Below are 11,932 nucleotides of genomic sequence, written 5' to 3' on the forward strand. Positions count from 1 at the left end.
TCAGAGCGACTTATGGTAGTGAGTACATACATTTTAATTTGTAATTTCATTAAAATGGCGTGGAAACAACATTGATTCAACCAGTGTGTTCCCAGAGGTACCCTATACTTGACATAACCTTATACTGTATGGCTGTATAAGTACAACAAACATCTCTTTTAGAACAAGCAAGTGTTATTCAAAAGGCATGTTGCACAGATCATTGTCAAATCAGAAGAATACGGGGCAAATGGCAGGAACACACGGAATGATGATGTCAACACTTTCTTCCTTCGCTCTCATCAGTTTGTTTGACAGTGCTAAAATAGCTGATAACAAAGACTCGGCCTGACCTCGCCTTGGCGTAATTTCTGTCACGTCCACTTCTCTCCACCCTTGCCCACTTACCCACAGGCGGAAAGCGTGGGCCATCTGCATCGGAAAGAGTCTGCTTTTAGAACGCCTGGATGCTATTTTCTCACTCACATTTCAATGACAGGCAGACTTACGCAATGCCGCTCTCGCGCTCTCTCTCCACAGAGAAGTATGGCTTGTTTACACAATAGTGGACTCGGCCAAAGGCAGTGTGTGGAGACTGTGGACTTACAGGAAGCAAGATTGTCAAATATAGATATTGAATACGCTCCTCAACATCAGGCTTGAAAAGTATTACATTTCATATCAGGATGAAGTATTTTCCCATGGTGAAATTCTGAGTAAGTGAGTAGGCTTACAACAATGTAATACATACATATTTGTAAAGCTGAATGTCCTAGGATATCAAATATTCACTTTACCTTCCATCAGATACCAAAAGAAGTATCCAAACACTTCCAGATATCATATCCACTTTCCAAATGCTGGATACACACTTTTTCAAACAGATACCCAATGCCCTCTATACCAGTCTCACAATGCCTATAGATATTGGCCTAAACTAGACCTTGCATTTTTTAGGACACTGTGTGTAATGACAGTATCTGACATCAGAGGAAGTGAGCTCATCATGGCCTGAGAGTGTGCAAAAATAACACAAATAATATGTATGACTGAGGGAATGTGGGTCAGGTGATGATTATCCTTACCTCTTGAAATCATAGGGGAAACTAACTTCAAAAATACTATTACTGCTTTTCCAACCACGGTAAAGTAATTCTAGTAAAGTCCCTTTAGTAAAGTCCTTATCCAGGACAAAAATATATTTGTGGATAAAGATTGCAATTCTGTGTATGAGAATCAAATACAAATGTGTGTATGTGTAAATGTTTAAATGTACATGGATTATGAGTAAAATTGTTGTCTATATATTCTATCTGTATATTATGTTTATTGTGCAATATTTCACCAGGTCAAATTCCTGGTTGTAAATATACTTGGTAAATAAAGGTGATTCTGATTATAGCCTAGACACACAAATACATTCTTATGAATCAGAACATTCCCACATATACTACTACATCACCCGTAACTTGATGTATCTGTTTTTGTTCAGGAGGTACCATTTTCCCATCATCAGCATTATCCTGTTCTAACCTTCTAAACTGTATTTCAACTTTATTCCATATAAGTGGAATTTGAAATTTGTGGTGCATGTCATGTCCAGTGGCATTTGGGAATAGAACCTTGAGTCACATCCCAGAATTCTTCACAAATCAAGTATAAGCATGCTTTCACCATCCCTTCCCATGGCCCAGGAAGTGATGAGTGATTGGCCAATATTATTTCTTTGTACTGTATGTATGTGTGTGTGTTTACCAAATCAGTACCATCCTCTTTGATGGTACGATGGAATACAGGCTAGTGGTCTCCTCTGGGAGTTGCAGCACACAGACACACGGACACATGCATGTACAGTACATGCACACACACACACAAACGTGTGTGAATTAAGATGGCACCGTACTGTATGGCTACCGTCTTGAGAGCTCTGACCCAACTTTGCTATTTTGTGATTATTTTTCCATTTTTTTTAAACTTTTTTTGCACAAAATGTATCCACTATTATTTCTTATAATCAACAAAAAAGTTTAAACATCAGATCGGCAGTTACTCACCTCAATTTCAGCTTCAACTTTGACTTCGACTCTTCCGTCCTGGGCTCTTAAGGTACCTCCGATCCAATTTCGGGCTACCCAAGAGGAAACGCCGGCGAAAAAGAGGCAAGAATCGGACGTCCTGTTGAGACTAAGGCGAAGGGAACCACTTCTCTCCATTCTATTGGGCAATAATAAGATGGATGACCGGGACTCTTGTCATTTTGAGATGATCATTTTTTCTGAAACATGGTTTCGGACAAGATACCCGATATGGCTATCCATCGCTTGTCTTAGTGACACATAATTGAAATCAACGGCAACAAGAAATGCAGCCTCCGGGTGCATGGTTTCCTTGTACAGTTCGTTGAGTGCCAGCTTGTTGTTGTTGCTATGACAGCCAACCTCAAGGCTACGGCTGAGGACACGAACGTGTACAAGAAGTCCCGCTATGACCTCCGCAGAACCATCAAACAGGAAAAAGGACAATATAGTGGTATCCTTTTACACCGCCTCTGTCACTCGACGCATGTGGCAGGGGCTACAGTCCATTACAGATTACAAAGGTAGACCAAGCCATGATCTATCCAATGATGCCTCTGTACCAGATGAACTCAATGCATTTCATGCACATTTCGACAAAAGCAACACCGAGCCGTTCAAGAGGGCCCCCGTCGTCCCAGAGGACTGGTAATCTTGCCTCCAAGGCCGACGTGATTAAGGTTTTTAATCTGGTGAAGGCCGAGGGGCTGGAAGGTGTTCCAGAGCGTGTTCTCAGAGCATGCACAGACAAGCTGACAGGCATCTTCACGGTCATTTTCAACCTCTCGTTGTCCCAGTCTGTAATCCCCACATGTCTCAAACTGACCACCATCATTCCAGTTCCAAAGAACTCTTAAGGCTACCTGACACAATGACTACCACCCTGTAGCACTAACATCTGTAATCATGAAGTGCTTTGAAAGAATGGTCATAGCACACATCACCTGCATCATCCCAGACACCCTAGACCCACTCCAATTTGCATACCACCCCAACAGATCTACAGATGATGCAATCTCAATTGCACCCCACACTGCCCTCTCCCACTTGGACAAGAGGAATACCTTTGTGAGAATGCTGTTCCTTGACTACAGCTCAGCATTCAACACCATAGTGCCCTCCAAGCTCGTCACCAAGCTTGGACCCTGGGACTGAACACCTCCCTCTGCAACTGGATCCTGGACTTTGTGACGGGCTGACCTCAGGTGGATAGAGTGGGCAACAATACCTCTGCCATGCTGACCCTGGACACGGGGGCCCCCCGGGGGTGTGTGCTTAGCCCCCTCCTGTACGCCCAGTATAACCACGACTCCAACTCCATCATCAAGTTTGCTGACGACACAACAATGGTAGGCCTGATCACCAACGGCGATAAGACAGCCTACAAGGACAGAGAACTGGCATTTTGGGGGGGCGGGGGGGGGGCATCGATGTGGCCCCCATCCGCATCGAACTTTTACAGCTGCAGCATTGAGAGCATTCTGTCTGGTTGTATCACCATCTGGTATGGCAACTACACCGCGAGCTCCCAGCTATCCAGGACAATACATGCCAGGCGGTGATTGTGAAAGGCCCAAAACATTTCCAAAAACTCCAGCCACCTGAGACATGGACTGTTCTTCATGCTCCCATCTGGCAGGCGGTATCGGTGCATCACGGCTTCTATCCCCTGGCCATAAGACTGTTAAATGGCTTACAACTACTGCTCTCCCTCTCTAACAGACTATCCCCACTGACTCTAGGCCCATCCACATGTCTCTACCCGCTCAGACACAACCTACGCTACTGCTAAAATTATTATTGATTAAATGTGTTACTCCATTACACTGCTGTCCATTGATTATTGATTGCCATTACCATTAGTATTTATCTATTTGTCCTGCTACTGGTCACTATTACGCCTGTTTACATGTATATATTTCCATTATTATATTAGCATAAGTATTTACATATTTCTCATGCCAGTCACTTTTTAAGTATAACGTACTGGCACTGACCTGTACGTACTTGCATTCTCATGTTTCTAACTCACATTGTAGTTCTTGTGTGGTTTTTTTATATACGTTTTATTCTATTTTCTACATTATTATTATTATTATTATTACCGCGTTGTTGGGAAAGAGCTCTCAACAAAATGAGGGTAGACAATGAGGGTAGACGAGGGTAGACAATTTCCTTTCAGAATCAATAGATGGCAGCAAAGTATTGCACCAGTCGGCATTAAAGGCCCAGAGCAGTCAAAAACGTGATTTCTCTGTGTTTTATATATATTTCCACACTATGAGGTTGGAATAATACTGTGAAACGGTGAAAATTATGATAATGTACTTTTAGTGTAAGAGCTGTTTGATTGGAAGGAGGTTTGGCTTTCAATGGTGACATCACCATGCAGTAAATTCGTTAATAGATCAATAAGAAGAAGAGTTCCAAACCTCTCTGCCAATAACAGCTCATTTTCAAAATTCTTGCTTGAGAAATTGCTCTTGTTATGATGCTATTTTTGTTTCTTTTCAACTTTTTTCATGAAAAACTATGACAGTAAGGTACTTAATTCTTATCCACAAATGATTTGATATTGAGATAAAAACGGCTGCATTGGACCTTTAAAACAAGTTCACCATGTTGGCATGTAAGTGCAATCATAAGACTGCATAAATGTTTTGAGATATGAGACAATTAATGAAATGTTATCATTAACATAACTTTGAATACTGTGTTTCTCATTATTGTTATTGGGCATATGTCAATGTGTTCAAGCTTTGATTAAGAATTCTAAAAACAATTTTAAAAAATGCCCTCCGCATTTGTGATGGCAATGCATGTTTTCACTCTTCCTAACAACTTATTATACGATTTTGAAAGATGTCTCCACAATGTAATTCAAGTCCTAGAACAAGTCCAATAAATGGGTACATGGCATGCATAGGACATAAGGTCCCACTGAAACCATTTTATATTATGAGAAAGAGAAAAACATTCAAAAGAACCTTTTACATCTTTACTTTTCTCCCCACGAGAGAGAGACAGAGAGAGACAGAAGGGAGAAAGACAGATGGGATACACAGTAGAGATATAAAGATTTAAAAAAGCAAGAGGGAAGAGGGAAAGAGCAAAGAAAGTAAGGAGAGAGAGAGGATACGATACAGTGTACAGTGTGAGAGGAGTGGTGCAGCCCTCACTGGGCGGAAGGAAGCCTCAGCTCATGCAGACGAACCCCACTGACTGGCTGACTAATGCCTGCCGAGATCAATGGAGGCAGGGGGCTCAGGGTGCTACTTCCTGCATAACATTGCCATTGGCATAATAGCCGGGTTGCTAGGCGACCAGTCGCATGGAAACAGAAGGTGTCACTCGTTACATCAGCGCTGAATTTAGCAAATAGCAAAATAGCTCTCGTACTGTCAGGGGAGGGTTCGAGGTACTAAAGATAGTCTCTGATGCGCGGTGCAGAGGGATGGAGGGGGAGAGAGGATGGAGGGATGCTGGAGGCTGAGTTTAATATAAAGGTTTGCCCAGTTGCTTTGGAGACCCTGTTAGTCCATTTAGGTTTATGTAAGATGACTGTACGGCTAGCACGGCTACGAAAGACCAGCAAGTGCTTGAAAGATTTGGTTATTCAGCAGAAATATTTTAAAGCCCTACTACTCTTGTTTCCTTTGTTCATTATCTCACTCCCATCCACCTACTTACAGTATATCTTCCCCTTTTTCTCTCAACCTTAAATTCCCCCTTAATCATGAATCACCCCCCTCTTTCTTCCTTCTCTCTTTCCCTCTTCCCTGCTGAGTTTTTATCTCTCTCTCTATCTCTACTGTACTTCATCTCGCTCTCCTTCGTCTCTCTTTCTCTCCCTCCCTCTCTTCTGTTTCTCTCTTCCCCCTCTGCCTCCCCTCCCCTCCCCTCCCCCTCCACCCTCCCCGCTCTCTCTCCCCTTATCCCTCCCTGGCTTGTAGGCTGTAGGCAGCAGCGGATTGCGGCAGCCCACTCAGCCCTCTCAGGGAGCAGAAGGCCGTCCACTCCCACTCGGTCTCTGCGTCATGGAACAGAGAGCCCTCAGAGATGACACCGAACAGATGGAGGAAGAAGAACACACCGTCTCTCCATTGATTTAACCACAGATATGTCCTAAATGGCACCCAATTCCCTATTTAGTGTACTACCTTTGACCAGAGCTCTACTGGGCCCCCATATAGTGCACTAGTTTTGACCAGAGCCTTTTGTGCCCTGGTCAAAAGTATTTCACTATATGGCTCATTCTACAGAAGTGGTGCAAATTGGGGGTTGGAAAACAAATCTAATTTGTAGAGTACAGTACAGTACAGCAGAGTACAGTACAGTAGAGCACAATACAGTAGAGCACAGTACAGTAGAGTACAGTACAGTAGAGCACAATACAGTAGAGCACAGTACAGTAGAGTACAGTACAGTAGAGCACAGTACAGTAAAGTATTGTACAGCACAATAGAGCACGGTACAGTAGAGTACAGTACAGTACAGTAAAGTATTGTACAGCACAGTAGAGCACGGTACAGTAGAGTACAGTATAGTAGAGCACAGTACAGTAGAGCACAGTACAGTAGAGTACAGTACAGTAGAGCACAGTACAGTAGAGTACAGTACAGTAGAGCACAATACAGTAGAGCACAGTACAGTACAGTACAGTACATTACAGTAAAGCACAGTAGAGTACAGTGCAGTACAATAGAGCACAGTAGAGCACGGTACAGTAGAGTAGAGCACAGTATAGCACAGTACAGTAGAGTACAGTACAATAGAGCACAGTACAGTAGAGCACAGTACAGTAGAGTACAATATAGCACAGTACAGTAGAGTACAGTACAGTAGAGCACAGTACAGTAGAGCACAGTATAGTAGAGTGCAGTACAATAGAGTACAGTAGAGTAGAGCACAGTATAGCACAGTACAGTAGAGTACAGTACAATAGAGCACAGTACAGTAGAGCACAGTACAGTAGAGTACAATATAGCACAGTACAGTAGAGTACAGTACAGTAGAGCACAGTACAGTAGAGCACAGTATAGTAGAGTACAGTACAGTAGAGTACAGTATAGCAGAGTACAGTAGAGCACAGTACAGTAGAGCACAGTACAGTAGAGTACAGTATAGCACAGTACAGTAGAGTACAGTATAGTAGAGCACAGTACAGTAGAGTACAGTATAGCACAATAGAGCACTGTACAGTAGAGTACAGTGGAGCACATTATCGAGGTCTGTGTTTTGGCCAAATAGATGTCAATGTTTGGGTTCTTGGAGCCCCCTCTTGGAGCTGGCTATGCATATTAATACTCTACACTTTTTCCTGAAGTGTGCACTTGTCCACTACCCACATGGTGGTCCTCTGTAGCTCAGCTGGTAAAGCATGGCGCATGCAACTTTCAAATGGAGATATCCTCAATGGCGCTGCTCATGCTGTCACAGATGCCTTAATGGCACAGATACAAAGATGAGGCCTTTATATATCTCTATGGGGTCAATTGTTTTCGGGTTGGACAATTTTGACTCATTTTGGACTTTAAAGAATCCCCATAGCTAACATATTTACATTTACATCATTTAGCAGACGCTCTTATCCAGAGCATCTTCCCCATCCGTGCCTCGGAAACAAAGTCCATGTTGGACACATTTTGGGGCGGCAGGTAGTGGTTAGAGCGTTGGGCCAGTAACCGAAAGGTTTCTGGATCGAATCCCCAAGCTGACAAGGTAAAAATCTGTTGTTCTGCCCCTGAACAAGGCAGTTAGGCCATCATTGTAAATAAGAATTTGTTCTGAGCTGACTTGCCTAGTTAAATAAAGGTAAAAAAAAAATACAGGAGCGATTAGGGTTAAGTGCCTGGCACATGGACACATTTTTTTCTCACCTAGTCGGCTTGGGGATTCGAGCCAGTGACCTTTCAGTTACAGGCCCAACGCTCTTACCAGCCACCCCATAGCCATACGGCTGGCTATCTTTTATTTGGACAGATGTATTGCACACCCCAGCAAACATATCTTCTAGTCCCAAAACCTTACTTTACATATTTGTTGATATATTACATGTTCAGTTGTGACACTTCTTAAAAATACATGAAGATTTACTCACTGACTCACACATTTTCTGTAAAATGCTGGCAGACAGACTATTCACCATGTTGCCATGCTGGAGAGGGGTGCAATCTCATCACCTGGTGATATTTGTAGGGTTGTGGTTGAAGGCACATTCATTCTACAGTCTTTTAATGTTACATTTTGTTATTGCCTTGGATTGAATTAGAACATATCGTGATGTAAATAAGTGTCCTAAGTTTGGAAACCTAACTGATTTTGTAAATAGTTTTTTGTTGTTGGGGGGGACTGCAATTTTCAACACTTCTGTAGAATCCCCTATATCTGAAATAGGGTACCATTTGGGATGCATACATAACCACTTATTAGGACCACTATATATATAAGCAAGGCCATACCCCTTATCTCAAAGAGAAAGACAGAGTTTTATTTTAAACGAAGACCCCACACATCTGTGCGATGGTTAACTGGAACATCAATTGATGATTGAATGTTTTGAGGGTAACATCTGAACTTGAATCCGATTGGAGATGGAGAAATCCATGCATGTGCTTATATATGTTATACATGGAGCAGATGCACTTGCTTAAGTTATTCAACAACTTATGCTTTCTTTCAAAATGTAATTCTTCCACTTCTCCCCTTGTGGCAGGACAATGCTTATTTACTGAACAAAAATATAAAAGCAACATGCAACAAATTTCAAAGATTTTACTGAGTTACAGTTCATATGAGGAAATCAGTCAATTGACATCAATTCATTAGGCCCTAATGTATGGGTTTCACATGACTGGGAATACATATATGCATCTGTTGGTCACAGATACCTTAACAGAAATGGGCCTCACAATGGGCCTCAGGATCTCGTCACGGTATTTCTGTGCAGACAAATTGCCATTGATAAAATGCAATTATGTTCGTTGTCCGTAGCTTATGCCTGCCCATACCATAGCCCTACAGCCACCAGGGGGCACTCTGTTCACAATGTTGACATCAGCAAACCGGGAGGCCGGTTGGACCTACTGCCAAATTCTCTAAAATGATGTTGGAGGCGGCTTACAGTAGAGAAATTAACATTTAATTATCTGGCAACAGCTCTGATGGACATTCCTGCAGTCAGCATGCCAATTGCAAGCTCCCTCAAAACTTTTGACATCTGTGGCATTGTGTTGTGTGACAAAACTGTACATTTTAGAGTGGCCTTTTATTGTCCCCAGCACAAGGTGCACCTGTGTAATGATCATGCTTTTTAATCAGCTTCTTGATATGCCACACCTGTCACGGGATTGGATTATCTTGCCAAAGGAGAAATGCTCAATAACAGGGATGTAAACACATTTGTGCACAACATTTGAGAGAAATAAGCTTTCTGTGCTTATGGACAATTTCTGGGATCTTTTATTTCAGCCCATGAAACATGGGACCAACACTTTACATGTTGCATTTATATGTTTGTTCATTGTATATAACCTATAACTAACTGTAAATGTACAGTATATGACCTTGCATGACTACGACTAAAGCCTAATACTGTACATAAATGTTTGGTGCTGCAATAACTGGTATAATAACTAGGTTACATATTCAAATGCTTGTGTGATAAGACTATAAGTAGAACACTTGTATTCAGGAACAAACGTTCTGAATCACCCACCATCACCCTGTCCATTCAACTGGATGGACCAACAACAACTGCAATTTGTGATAATTGTCTGGAATGTTCTTTGCTCGTCCACCAGCGCTATTTTCAAATGATAATAAAACCAGTTAGGTATCTTCTCCTGTAAAACAAGACCGAGAGGGCTCCTAAAATAAGCCTCTCAGCTCAAATCCACTGACCTGTTGCGTACAGAGGATTCGATTATAAGATTCAGCATCTCAGGGCTCGCTCAATTGGTGTAACCATGGCGACCGGATGTACAGCCGTGTGTGACATCACGGCCCATTCAATTAATGACCGACTAAGCAGAGAGACACGGCTTGGGTCGTAATGTATATTGTGCGGCAACCTGTTGTTCCTATGCTGTCATCTAACCCCCGCTGCTGTTACAACACCTATTTCGAACCATTGCGTAAAGCACACAATAGTAGAAATGCCCGTCATTGCTGCACTTTGGAGCTCTCTCTCTAAAATGACCTTTCAAAATGACAGGCTCTTTGTTCAGAAGTGACAAACGCTTAAACCACCTCACACTCACTATATCATCACATTCTATTGGTTTGCAAGAGGCCTTTCTAATCTCATCTGAGGCCTCTCGGTGACACTAAAAAAAGGACAAGTGCATTCAGCATTTGACTGGTCTAAGTAAGGAAGGACTCAATGAGATTCTGTAGGGTGTAGCTACGCTCCAGGAGCTCACCTTTTCGTAGCATTCCAAGTTCTTTATGTACAGTAAGGGAGAGGGGGAAAGTGCTGATGCAAGCTTGGGAGTGACAGCCACACAGTGTGTGGTGTCTGTGACTGTCTGTGTGCATTTGAGTCGTCTCACTTCCTGGGATACGGTTGTTAGGTCAGCCAAGCTGATGTGAAATAGCTGATAAAGAGATAGCTGAGATGGTTTGGGGGCAGACATCTCAGTGTTCTATTTAATTATGTGGTTTGTGGATTGTGTGTGTGTGTGTGTGTGTGTGTGTGTGTGTGTGTGTGTGTGTGCATTTATGTGTGTGTGAGTTAATAAATCAAATTAATTCATATATCGACCGACACCCCTGCCTCATGGAGTAATAGTAAAGCTTAGGTATGTCTTGTAAAAATCCAAGTATCCTAGTTTAGACCATTCTGGAGCTGACGTAGTTAGCATACAAGTTGTCTCATTTCTACACCCCAATATGTCCCGTATCAGCAGATTTCTTTGTATTAGCTAATTTTGGCACCATTTACCATTTGACTGCAGCAAGCTGACCTGCTTCTTCTGTCTATAAGTCTGCCATCACTACCAGTCAGTCAGTCACTGGGCCACCATGGCAGTAGTCTGATCTTTCCAGCCAGGGATGGGAGAGTGATGCTTATTTAACCTCCTTAGAGGCTGCAGGAGTGCTGGAGTGTGTTGATTGTTGAGTGGGTGGAGGTGCTGGTGCTGCTGCTGGTGGTGATGCTGAGGCTGGTAGTCTGAATTATCCCTCTGGTGACGCAGGTTTCTCCTCCACACACTTCCTGACAGCTGCTCCCTGCCTGCCTGCCCGTCTGCCTGCTTACGACAATAGGTTATGTCCAACAATGTTACGTCCCTGTTAATTTCCTGAACGGCTAGGGTTAGAGAATGTGTTTTCAGCTTGCCGGTGCGGTATCGTTCTTGCCCTCTTGAACCTGTGTCTATCTGGTTGTTAGGTTCAATCTTTTCATTTGTTTTTGTGTTTTGAGGTTTTCCTTGTTGATTTACTTATCTTTCCCCACCTGTTATGTTATCTGTTATGGTGTCTGTTGAATTGATGTGCATGCACTACGTTGACACTGGAAAGCAAATTTTTTTTTTTTACTACTTGACTATCTATATGAGAAAAGTGTACCTAAAACACATGATCAAAGTACAATGTTACAAAAGATGTACTCATTCATTGAGTATGTTATGTACATATTGAGCCATTCTTTGATCACTGTAGCCTTGCTCTTGCGCTATTTAGGGTGCTGGCTGGAATGTAATTCTTTCCCAATTAGATGCAATACAATAACAATATGTGGCTCTTAATCTCATAAGAATACAACTAGTAGACCTGGTTTTTGTCTTCCATTTAGCAATACATATATATTTTTCTAATAGTAGATACTCCAATTATTTAATAGGTGCAGAAAAAACAAATAGCTCAGTGGAATGAAA

This window comes from Salmo trutta, chromosome 25 (assembly GCF_901001165.1).
Source record: "Salmo trutta chromosome 25, fSalTru1.1, whole genome shotgun sequence".
NCBI lineage: Eukaryota > Metazoa > Chordata > Actinopteri > Salmoniformes > Salmonidae > Salmo > Salmo trutta.